We start from the raw sequence: 10,207 nt of genomic DNA on the forward strand, positions 1-10,207 counted from the left end.
CCAGGGCTGCACGGCAGACAAGAGAGGGCCTGCAACATTTCTTTTCAAGTCGTGAACAAGTTCTGGGCATTTAATAATGATCTCCACCCTTCCCCACCCCGAGGGGGTTAACTGCCTATTCAGGTGGGCAACCGGCCAGGGGGTGGGCAGGGGTGTGAAAGCTTCAGCTCCAGACAGGCGCCCGCTGCCCCGGGGCCCCAGGTCTCTGCTCGGGGCTCCGCACTGAGTGTTCAGGGTGCAGGTCTGAGGGATCAGGTCACCCTGAGCTGAAGACTTCCGACCATCCACCTTCCCACGAGCCCACTAACCTGCCGGGCGCTCGGCCTCCGCGCTGGAATCACAGCGGTGTTCATCTCCTCCTTTTACTTTTCTGTAGTTTCCCATTTCTTCACAAGAATGCATTCTAACTTTCAGAAACATTTTTTCCTTAAAGAGGCTTATAAGATAGAAAATTAGACCACAGTTCCATTGAAAAAGCCTCTCCAGAAAAAGGGAACAGAAAGAAACAAACTACCTATGCGTACATGTAAAGGACATTATTTGAACAACACAAAGTTGACTGTGGACTAGATGACAACGTCATAACGTTAAATTTCCTGGTTTTGATGTCGTACTGTGCTCATGTAAGAGAACACAAATAACCTTATTAGGAAACACATTGAAGCTTGCAGGGGGGTAAATCAAATGACATGATGTCTTAGACTTACTCTCAAAGGGTTCAGGAAAAAATACACATATGTGTATGTGTGTAGATTAACTGACTGACAGATAAACAGAATAAAGGAACAAAACATAAGCAACGGGTGATTTGAAAACACTGAGGAGCTCCTGTAACTCCTGCAGCTTTTTTCTTTAAGTGGGAAGTATTATTCATGAAAAGTTGAAAAGTAAAGGAAGAGAGTCTTTTCCAGTGAGTCAACTCGTTGCATGAGGTGGCCAAAGTATTGCAGTTTCAGCTTTAGCATCAGTCTTTCCAACGAACACCCAGGATTGATCTCCTTTAGAATGGACTGGTTGGATCGGAAAGGTTGGGGGCGGGAGGAGAAGGGGACGACCGAGAATGAGATGGCTGGATGGCATCACCGACTCTGTGGACATGAGTTTGAGTGAACTCCGGGAGTTGGTGATGGACAGGGAGGCCTGGCATGCTGTGATTCATGGGGTCGTGGAGAGTCGGACACGACTGAGTGACTGAACTGAACTGAACTGAGAGGAAGAGAGGAGAGAGGCAGGCAGGGGTGGGGAAGAGCCTCCCCACCCCACCCAGCAGCACTCCAGGCCTCACAGCAAGACCAAGGCCCCGGCCACTGGGGCCCAGTCTCTCTGGGAAAGACACACCCTGCTGCTACCCTGGCTCAGACAGCCCCTGTCCCCAGCGTTCTGAGGGTGTCAAAGAAGCATCTCGGAAGAAAGGAGACCCTGCCTACCTCCCACACTAGCGAAGTAAAGATCTGGGCCCAAGGACCACTGCTCCCGGCCTTGAGAAGTGGTGGGGAGAACCGAGAGGGAAACCACGCTTCCCTGCAAATCAAGAGCCCCTGCAGAGGGCCCCCCTCCCCAGCAGAGCTGGAGGGGGAGCAGAGAGGACCGATGCAGACCAGAGAAGCAGGGCTCCCCGGGGCCTGGCCAGAAGTCCCACGTCCAGCCGGCTCTGGTGATGCCAACGCCAGACTGCTGCTGACCCAGAAAGAATGCGGCCCAGCCTGTGTCACACACACGCCAGCGCCAGGTCTGACCACTGGCCAGCACAGCTGTCCTGGGACACCAGAGCTCCAGCTGTGCCAGAAGTCAGGGAGAGGAGGGCTGCACTCCAAAGACACGGGGGCAGATAGAGAAATAACGCGGGCTGCCATGCAGCAGTGGGACAGCCGGCTCCCGCACCCCCAGGACTTACCCAGGGGCCTCGCATCTCCAGGTCCGTGTGCTTATCTCAGGGCCCAGCTCAGGCCTGCGCACACACGGGTGCCAGACCACAGTCCCGAGATGGCTGCAGCCCCAGACAGGGGGTGACACCCACTGCCCTGGGCACATTCAGTGTCAGGACCCCTGGGCCAGGCCCCAGGGGCAAATCCACACTCTGCCACTTACAAGCCACCCCTGTGCCCGTCGACAACTTGTATCCCTTCTCCAGGCCCCCTCCCCATCAGCCAAACAGCAGGATCAACCTCACCGGGTGGCTGTGAGGATTAAATAAAAAACACAGAAAGCGCGGAGCCCACGGTAAGCACTCACAAGGGTTTGTAGTCTGAGTCTTACTCAGCCCCAGGGCCTCTCCCTTCCTTCCTACTTGGTCTAAGAGACTTTGGTTAACGGTACTCCGTGAGCAGATAAAAAGATCCAGAGAAAGACAGCGTTTCCAAGTCAAGCTGAAAAGGTCACTGCAAGCATCTTCACGGGCGGGAAGACGCCGATGACAACCATGTAATGAAACACCACTCAGACCACGGTCCCTCCTTTCCCCTCGCCAGCACCCCCAGTGATGGCCTGCACCCCACCCCACCCACCCCCTCAAGGATCTACAGGCCCCCTCCAGGAAGGAGGAAAAACAGTGGGAAACAGACGGGGACCAAGTTTTTAACCCCAAAGCCCTCAGGGTAACTTGGACAAAATGTCGGGGGTCGGGATGGATGAGGGTGAGCCCCTTCCAAACAGACATACGCACACACCCTTTCTCACTCACACACACATATAGGCACGTGCACACAGACACACTCAGGCAAACACTGAGAACAGGGCCAGAAGTTCTGCCTCCCAGAGGCATGGAAAAAAAGTGAAAGTGTTAGTCAGTCGTGTCTGACTCTGTGACCCCAAGGACGGTAGCCCACCAGTCTCCTCTGTCCAGGGGGTTCTCTAGTCAAGAATACTGTGAGTGGGTTGCCATTTTCTTCTCCAGGGGATCTTCCCCACTCAGGGATCGAACCCATGTCTCCTGCATTGCAGGAAGATTCTTTACCATCTGAGCCATCAGGGAAGCCACCCCAAGGCATGAGGAGGGTTCAAACCCAAGGTTGTGGGTCTGAGATCTGCAGAACCGGCTTCCCTGACACCAGGCCCTACACCACCTCCTGCAGTGCGGACACAGCTCCAAGGAGAAAGGACTACACGTTAACATCTCGGGAAAGTGGGGGAGCAAAACAAAGCTGTGGCAGATTTTTTTCTCCATGCTGAAATCAAAGAACTGAGCTTTTTCTCCAATATAATAGCGAATATTTACATGAAGCACTTGGTATGTGTCAGAGTTATGTGAGGTGCATAACCTGGATTATGGCCTCATTTAAATCCCCTCAACCCTATACAGTGGGTACTAGAAGTCAATTACTCAGCAGGCAATACAGATAAGAATTTAAATGTGGCTCTGAGAAACATCTTTGGAAAAAGCATTTTAGAGATAAGCGGAGCCCACTCTGGGGAGGGGGGTCGTGAGAAGAGCAGGGGTGGGGGGCCGCCCGGGGTTGGCAGAGCCCGGGTCTCAAGGCAGAGCCCGCGGTGTTCCCAGCACGTGCGCAGTAGCCTCTCCTCCTACGTAAGTAGGAAAGCACTCGGTGGTTCTCCTACACAGGAATCTTATCTGCATAGATATTTGGAAGAAAGCTCTAGGGCAGGAAGACAGACTGTTAGGGACACAACTGCGTCCAGAGGGGAAAGGTGATTCTGGGAAAAGGGAGACGGCATGGAAACCCATGCTGTCCTGCTTGATGCAGAACCTTGTTTCTCCCTCCTCTATTTAAACCCACCTCAGGAGCCCGTGAAGCCTTTCTGGAGCTTGACTTCTGGTTGTGCTTATCAGGAGAGGAGGATGGCAGAGGAAAGAACTTATTTCATGAAAGACACCAGATGTGTTGACTTAGTACCTTTATTGGACTTCCCTGGTGGCTCAGAAGGTAAAGAATCTGCCTGTCAATGAAGGAGATACAGGTTCGATCCCTGGGTCAGGAAGATCCCCTGGAGGAGGGAATGGTAACCCACTCCAATATTTTTGCCTGGAGAATCCCAAGGACAGAGGAGCCTGGAGGGCTATGGCTATGGACTAGGGTCAACCCCAGTCCACAGGGTCACAAAGAGTCGGACACGACTGAGCGACTGACACTATAGTACCTTTATTCTTTCACAGAACACCATCACTTCTCTTTATTCACTGCATCATTACAAGGCTGAGAGGGAGGCTTCACACAGTTTCCACAGGACCTTCCGGAGGCTGCACACAGATGCGACGGAGCTGGCCACACGGGCCTCGGGGGCCCCGTTCCCGGCAATGGACCACCAGCCCCAGCTCCTGGAAGCAGCATCCTCACTTCAGGGTGATGATCTGAGGCTGCACTGAAGCTGTAAAGCCTTCGAACGCCACACTGACATGGTCTCTTTCCCGAATCTACCACTTGGCGGTGCCCCCTCCTCCCCTGCTAGTGATAACAACCAGAGGAAAAGCCAAGTGACAGACCCGTGTGTGGCGTGATGCGGGACCTCAGGTCAGAGTCTATTCCAGCGTGTGGCCTGTGTCTCCTGGACGAGCGAATCGTGACGCCTCTGCAGGGAAATGAGGACAGCAGCCCACCCAGTCCTTTCACCACATGCTGCCCGACCTTCTAGCAGCTTCACAGAATGCACTGAACCCCCATGGTAGGCCGTGACTCGCTTTGCACAAGTGTAGGGGTGGCTGGTGTCAAAGCCGCTTTGGAATTTGGCGGGAATACGGAGAAAGAGAAGCCGCTGAAGTCACTACAGGGCTGATAACCTGCCGCCAAAGAGGCTACTCTTCCCTCTCACTGGAAGTGACCTAAAACCTTGGGGGTGGATACAACTTCGAATCCCTGGAAGGCAGGCGTCCTGAAGACCAGGAATGAAAACACAGGCCCACCCCATGGCCGCAGACCCGGTGCGGGGCCGACCAACTAAGCATAGCCCGGAAGCCCTCTGGAGGGCGCAGGGGAGCACAAGGAGGCTGGGGCACTGCACGTGGCTACAGCAGGGCAGGTGGGGCTCAGTCCTGTCTGTGAGGATGCAAGGGTCTGAGAAAAGCCAGCTGCGCCTTTTACAAAGTCCTTCCCAACGCGCTCTTCTTGACCTCACCAGGACAGTGGCTCCGCTCTCCTGGGACCCACCTCTCCCGCCTCACCTGGATTCTTCCTTTAAATCCACAGACGGAACGAGGACACCAGCCTACAGATGGCGCAGAGCTCAACCAGTCACGTTTCTACCAGTTCCACCCTGTCCAAGCTGCCACCATCCAGCCGGCACAGAAGGGACACACGCTCACTCTCGCTTGCGCAGAAAGAAGCTTGACTTGCGTTTCTTTCCCAGACCTGACTACCAGCCTCTGCGCTGACCTCCTCACCTCTGTGCCCGCCCCTTCCCCATCTCTTTTCCACACCAGGTCTGAAGGGACGCTTGCCCTCTGGGACAGCTGCCCACCACTCTCCGCCTCCCTGAGAAAAAAAGTCAAGTCCTCAGTCCCAGGGGCCTGCACTCCAGGTGGAAGGATGGCCATCTCAGAAGATGCCTGTGGCCCAGATAACTCCAGTCAAAGTATTACTCCCTCGTTCGTGTCAGACTCTTTGCGACTCCATGGACTGTAGCCTGCCAGGCCACTCTGTCCATGGGATTTCCCAGGCAAGAATCCTGGAGCGGGTTGCCATTGCCTTCTCCAGGGTATCTTCCCAACCCAGGGATCAAACCTGTGTCTCCTTATTGGCCAGCAGATTCTTTACTGTCTGAGCCACCGGGAAGTCCAGACAACTCCAGGGTCAGAGGAAAATGTTTCTTCCCAAAACAAGGACACACTTATTCCGGCTTCAAATTCCTCCCTGGGATTAACAGACCAATACCTCCAAATACATAGCTAATAATGAAAGGGATTAATTTAATTAGACACAAGGCAGGGCCCTCCAACATAATTACATATTTTTACTGGCCTGAGTAGACAAGAAACTACAGACTAGAACAGTCAGTAGACATGTGTTTAATTCCATCAAAGAATGAAAGCATCTACCAGATATAATTAACATGTGTCTTAAAAAGCAAGCTCCCCAAGGTCAGCAATCTCGTGTTTCAAGCCCTATTTTCCTTTAAAGCAAATAATTATATGCACAAGAGCATCCATGTGGCTCAATCCAGATTTAAACAACTGAGAGTACATTTCTGATCTCTATTCACTCTCGTCCTGTTCAAGTGAAAACTCCTCTGGCATGCTTTAAATTTTATTTCCAATAATTAAACATGATCTTAATATGCTAAAACCTTTCAAAACTCTTTGAATCCATTGTTTACTTTGTCCCCCTAAGTTTCTATTCTGACTGTGGGACTTAAGGCCTTTCGTTTTAATGACAGAGGGGTGTGTTCAGTGTAAACAAAATAATTTCCACTGAGATCAACTAAAAATGTCAGGGGGCATAAATGTATCATGGTTTCCTATTATCGGAACCAGACACAAGTGGCAAGAAACTATTAAGATAAATCCCACATAAATTGCAATTCAAATTAAGCACAATGAGGAAGCTCTGCCAGAGGCCAAAACACAGTTCTCCCGGGTCACATGTTTAAGAGCTCATTTAGGGAAATACAGCCGGGATGGAAACCCTGGCCCCCTCCTCTCTCGAGGAGTCTGGAATAAAACCTACTCCAGGTTACACCTGAGAGCCTGACGGTGGGTGCTGGGCAGTGTGGTTTTCTTCCAGGGGCACTTGCCTGGCTTCCTAATCACACAGGTCAAGCACCTCTCCCCTCCGGTTCTCAGGGCCACCGAAAAGGGGGAAGAAGGAGCGAACAGGGCACGCGGCGGTAGTACTACTACAGCACGCGGCTGCTGTGTACACACCGGTCTCAGGATGACCAGTGACTGCCTGGCCTGGGAAGTTTTCTACTACGTAGGAAGGAACACACCGAGAACAGGTCGTCTCGGTGAAGCCGGAACTTCCTTCCCCCAGAAAAAAACCATATGGGAGCAGTGATCACCGGCCGGAGAGGCCAGTTTGGGTCACAAGGAAGCCCACCCGGTGCGGGGGTGGGAACTTCCCCTAAGTAGCCCCCCGTGGGGGACCGGGTAAGAGGTGGAGGCGGGCCAGGGAACTTCCAGGGGGTCCAGGGAGGAATAGAGGTGGGCGCCTCGGCCAGCGCGCGGGGTGCGCAGCGCCGTCACCAACCGGCCACCTGCCGCGGGACCACCCCGCATCCCCGCCCCGGGGCTGGCTCCGGATGCGCGGCCGATGACACGTCGCGGACCTCGTGGCGGGGTGGGGTGCTCCTCTGTGCGCCATGTAAGCGAAGGTCTCCCGGATGCCCGCCGAGTCCTGTGCGCGCCCACCCACCCGCTCCGGCCCCGTGACCACCGGTGAGTTCCGGCGTCCAGTGCCAGGCAGGGTACGCGTGGCACCCACCCCGAGGCGCCAGGGCGCCCACGCTTACTCACGGGGTGTTGCATCATGCACCACGCCGCGTCTTCAGGGAAGCAAAATGGATTCCTATCTGAGACAGCCGCATGGGCACCAGCCGCGCGCACCGCCCGCCCGCCTGCCCGCCCTACCCGCGCGCCCACCCAGAGAATGCCAACACCCCCCACCGACCCCCCGCGCGCGGACCCTGCGCTGCCCTGCTGCGGCCCCACGCAGCGCCGGGATCACCCTCCCCACCCCACCTCACGAAGGTGACCCGGACTCGGCAGGCCTGGCACTCACCGAATCGGCAGGGCGGCAGGATGCGGGCAGGACCGTCGCTGGACAGACGCGCTAGCCAGGGCTGGACTGATGGACGCTCGGTCGGACGGAGGCGCAGCCGGACTGGACGGACGCTCGGCCGAGGATCGGCTGGACTGCCGGATGAGCCGGCGGAGGCGCGGCGCGCGGGATCGGAGGCTGGGGTAACCGACAGCTGGTGGTCCCGCGCTCGGCTAGCAGCGGACCCGCAGCTCACACCTGCCCGCGCGGAGTGAATGGAGCGTGGAGGGCGGGAGGCATCCGGCGCGCGGGTTTCATCAGCCGCGCCCCGCGCCCGCCCTCCCCGGCGCCCGCCGCCCGGGCCAGCGGGCCCGCGTCACCGCCGGGCACCAATGGCGGCGCGGCGCGGCCGCGGCTCTGGGGGCCGACCGCGGCGGGGGCGGTGCGCGGGGCGGGTCTCGGCAGCTTCGCGCGCCGGGCCCGGCCTGGGATTCCCCCGCGGTGGGCGGCGCTTGCCGAGCGGCGGACGCCCGCCCCTGCCCGCAGCCCCGCCCCACCCCAGAGTGGACCAGGCCGGTGCGACACCCCTCGCCGCCACCCCGGACTGTCCACTCCCGATCACGGGCCCCGGCGAGAGGACAGACACCGGGCTGGCGGCCAGTTTGCCTCCTCTTAAATGAAAATACTGCGGAGACACTTGAAGCTGTTTTTTTTTTTAAGTATTATTGTAAATCTTTTCTTTGTCATCAGAATATTTATGACTATTGCCTATTTTTAATAAGTAACACATCCTCGCCCCTTGTCAGGAAGGACCAGAAAGCCGGAATCCGCCTGTGCCCCGGCGGTGGGACTAGTGCCTGCCCTGCAGGCATGTCACCGCGGTTACTTCCGCACCTGCTGTCCCCCGGAGGGAGGTAGCAAAGACCAAATCACCCCCGCGCTCACCTCGCAGTCTTCCTCTTTGCTCCAAAAACCCAAGCAAGAACCACGATCTCTAGAACTCCAGTAACTTTTGACATGAAAGAGGCAAGTAAGTAGGTCATAAATTAATCCTCCCGGCCTCCTAACTTTGTAGGAAAGAAGAAAAAACCATAGCGTGGTGTCCACGACATTTAAATCCTTTCCACACTTCCTACCCGCCTGCCCCCCGCCCCCAACAAATATCCTTGGTCAGTAATGGGGGCTCATTGTCAGCAGTATTGTCAAGAAAGCCATACACTATTACTAGCCATGTATAAAGCATCTAACTGCAGGGTGCCAGCTTCAGAAATGTTTTCATGAATGCATAAAAATAGGTTAGTATTTGCAAGGCACTTTGAACAGGGCTGGAGAATTCCATGGACAGAGGAGCCTGGCGGGCTACAGTCCATGGGGTCGCAAAGAGTGGGACAGAACTGAGGGACTAACACTTTCACTTTCTCACTTGGAACAGTGCTCGAATCACAGTGAGTGACTGCATAGGCGTTGTTTTAAAACAGTACATTTCAATTGGAACTGTCTGTTGCATTAAGGAGGTCTCCTGTGCCGAAGCTCTTCCTGAATCCCACAGTCTCCTTAAGGCTGACACAGCCAGACAGAAAGAAGCCTGGTGTGAGTCAAGGACCACCGCCTTTGCCTTTGCCCTTGATCTGGATTTGAATCTGAATTCTACCACTTCCCTGTGGCTCTGCTGCTAAAGAATCTGCCTGTAATGCGGGAGACCTGGATTCGAACCCTGGGTTGGGAAGATCCCATGGAGGAGGGAATGGCTACCCACTCCAGTATTCTGGCCTGGAGAATTCCATGGACTGTGTGGTCCGTGGGGTTGCAAAGAGTCGGACTCGACTGAGCGACTTTCACTTTCTACCACTTCATTCCTGTAAGGTTTTCTGCAAGCTCTCTCACCTCTGTTTGGAGCTTATAAACTTTGTGTTCTTAGCAGTCTATCCCTTGGTGCCTGAAATATGATTGTGGGATTTTTTTTTTTTTAAGTAAAACAGAATTTGATGGATTGTGTGGTCCAGACATGGAACATAGAGTTAGTATTTGTGAGGCGAACGTGATAACCACTACACTATGGAAACAGCCTAGAGTTGGTATTTGTAAATTCTGAAATCGAGTGTTCCAGGCCCTGGTGGATGTATGGGTCATCATAATACAGGAGATTTTCGGCAATGTGCCCAGTTCAGCAGTGCCACCCAGCAGGCTTTGCCTTCAAAAAAGCAATAGGAGACCCTCTGTGACAAGGCCTTCTAGCTAGCAGCTCCCTGGAAGGAAAGACCGAAGGTGAACCGGCAGAAAACTAATTATGCCCGGAGGCCACGTAGTCTCGAGACTGCAGGACCAAAGGGAGGCACAGCCAGGTCCTGGCGCTGATAGTGCTGAACTCCTCACCACAGGAGACCCATGCTTTCATTGGGGTTATTTAGCAATCTGTTGCAATTTCAGTGTTTCCCCACAATTGTTCTCCTCCCTTTTGGCCCATGTGCCCAGTGTGGAAGGTGGGAAAGCCATCGAGGTTCTCCAAAGCCTCCTTGTCTCTAACAGTGCAGTGTCGTAGCTGTGCTGCCAACACAAGGAGC

General features: G+C 54.7%; 1 protein-coding gene across 2 annotated transcripts in view; it reads right to left on the bottom strand.

Moving 5' to 3' along the window:
- The window catches only part of SLC7A1 (solute carrier family 7 member 1), a 64,859-nt gene extending 56,825 nt beyond the window's left edge, over positions 1-8,034 (bottom strand). For both annotated transcript variants that reach the window (XM_088842703.1, XM_055426317.2), the window contains exon 1: positions 7,668-8,034. The gene's annotated coding sequence lies outside the window, so the exon portion shown is untranslated. The remainder of the gene's footprint in view (positions 1-7,667) is intronic.
- Between the last annotated feature and the right edge of the window lie 2,173 nt (positions 8,035-10,207).

This window comes from Moschus berezovskii, chromosome 13, assembly GCF_049115385.1.
Source record: "Moschus berezovskii isolate FMDL1 chromosome 13, NW_MosBer_1.0, whole genome shotgun sequence".
Lineage (NCBI taxonomy): Eukaryota > Metazoa > Chordata > Mammalia > Artiodactyla > Moschidae > Moschus > Moschus berezovskii.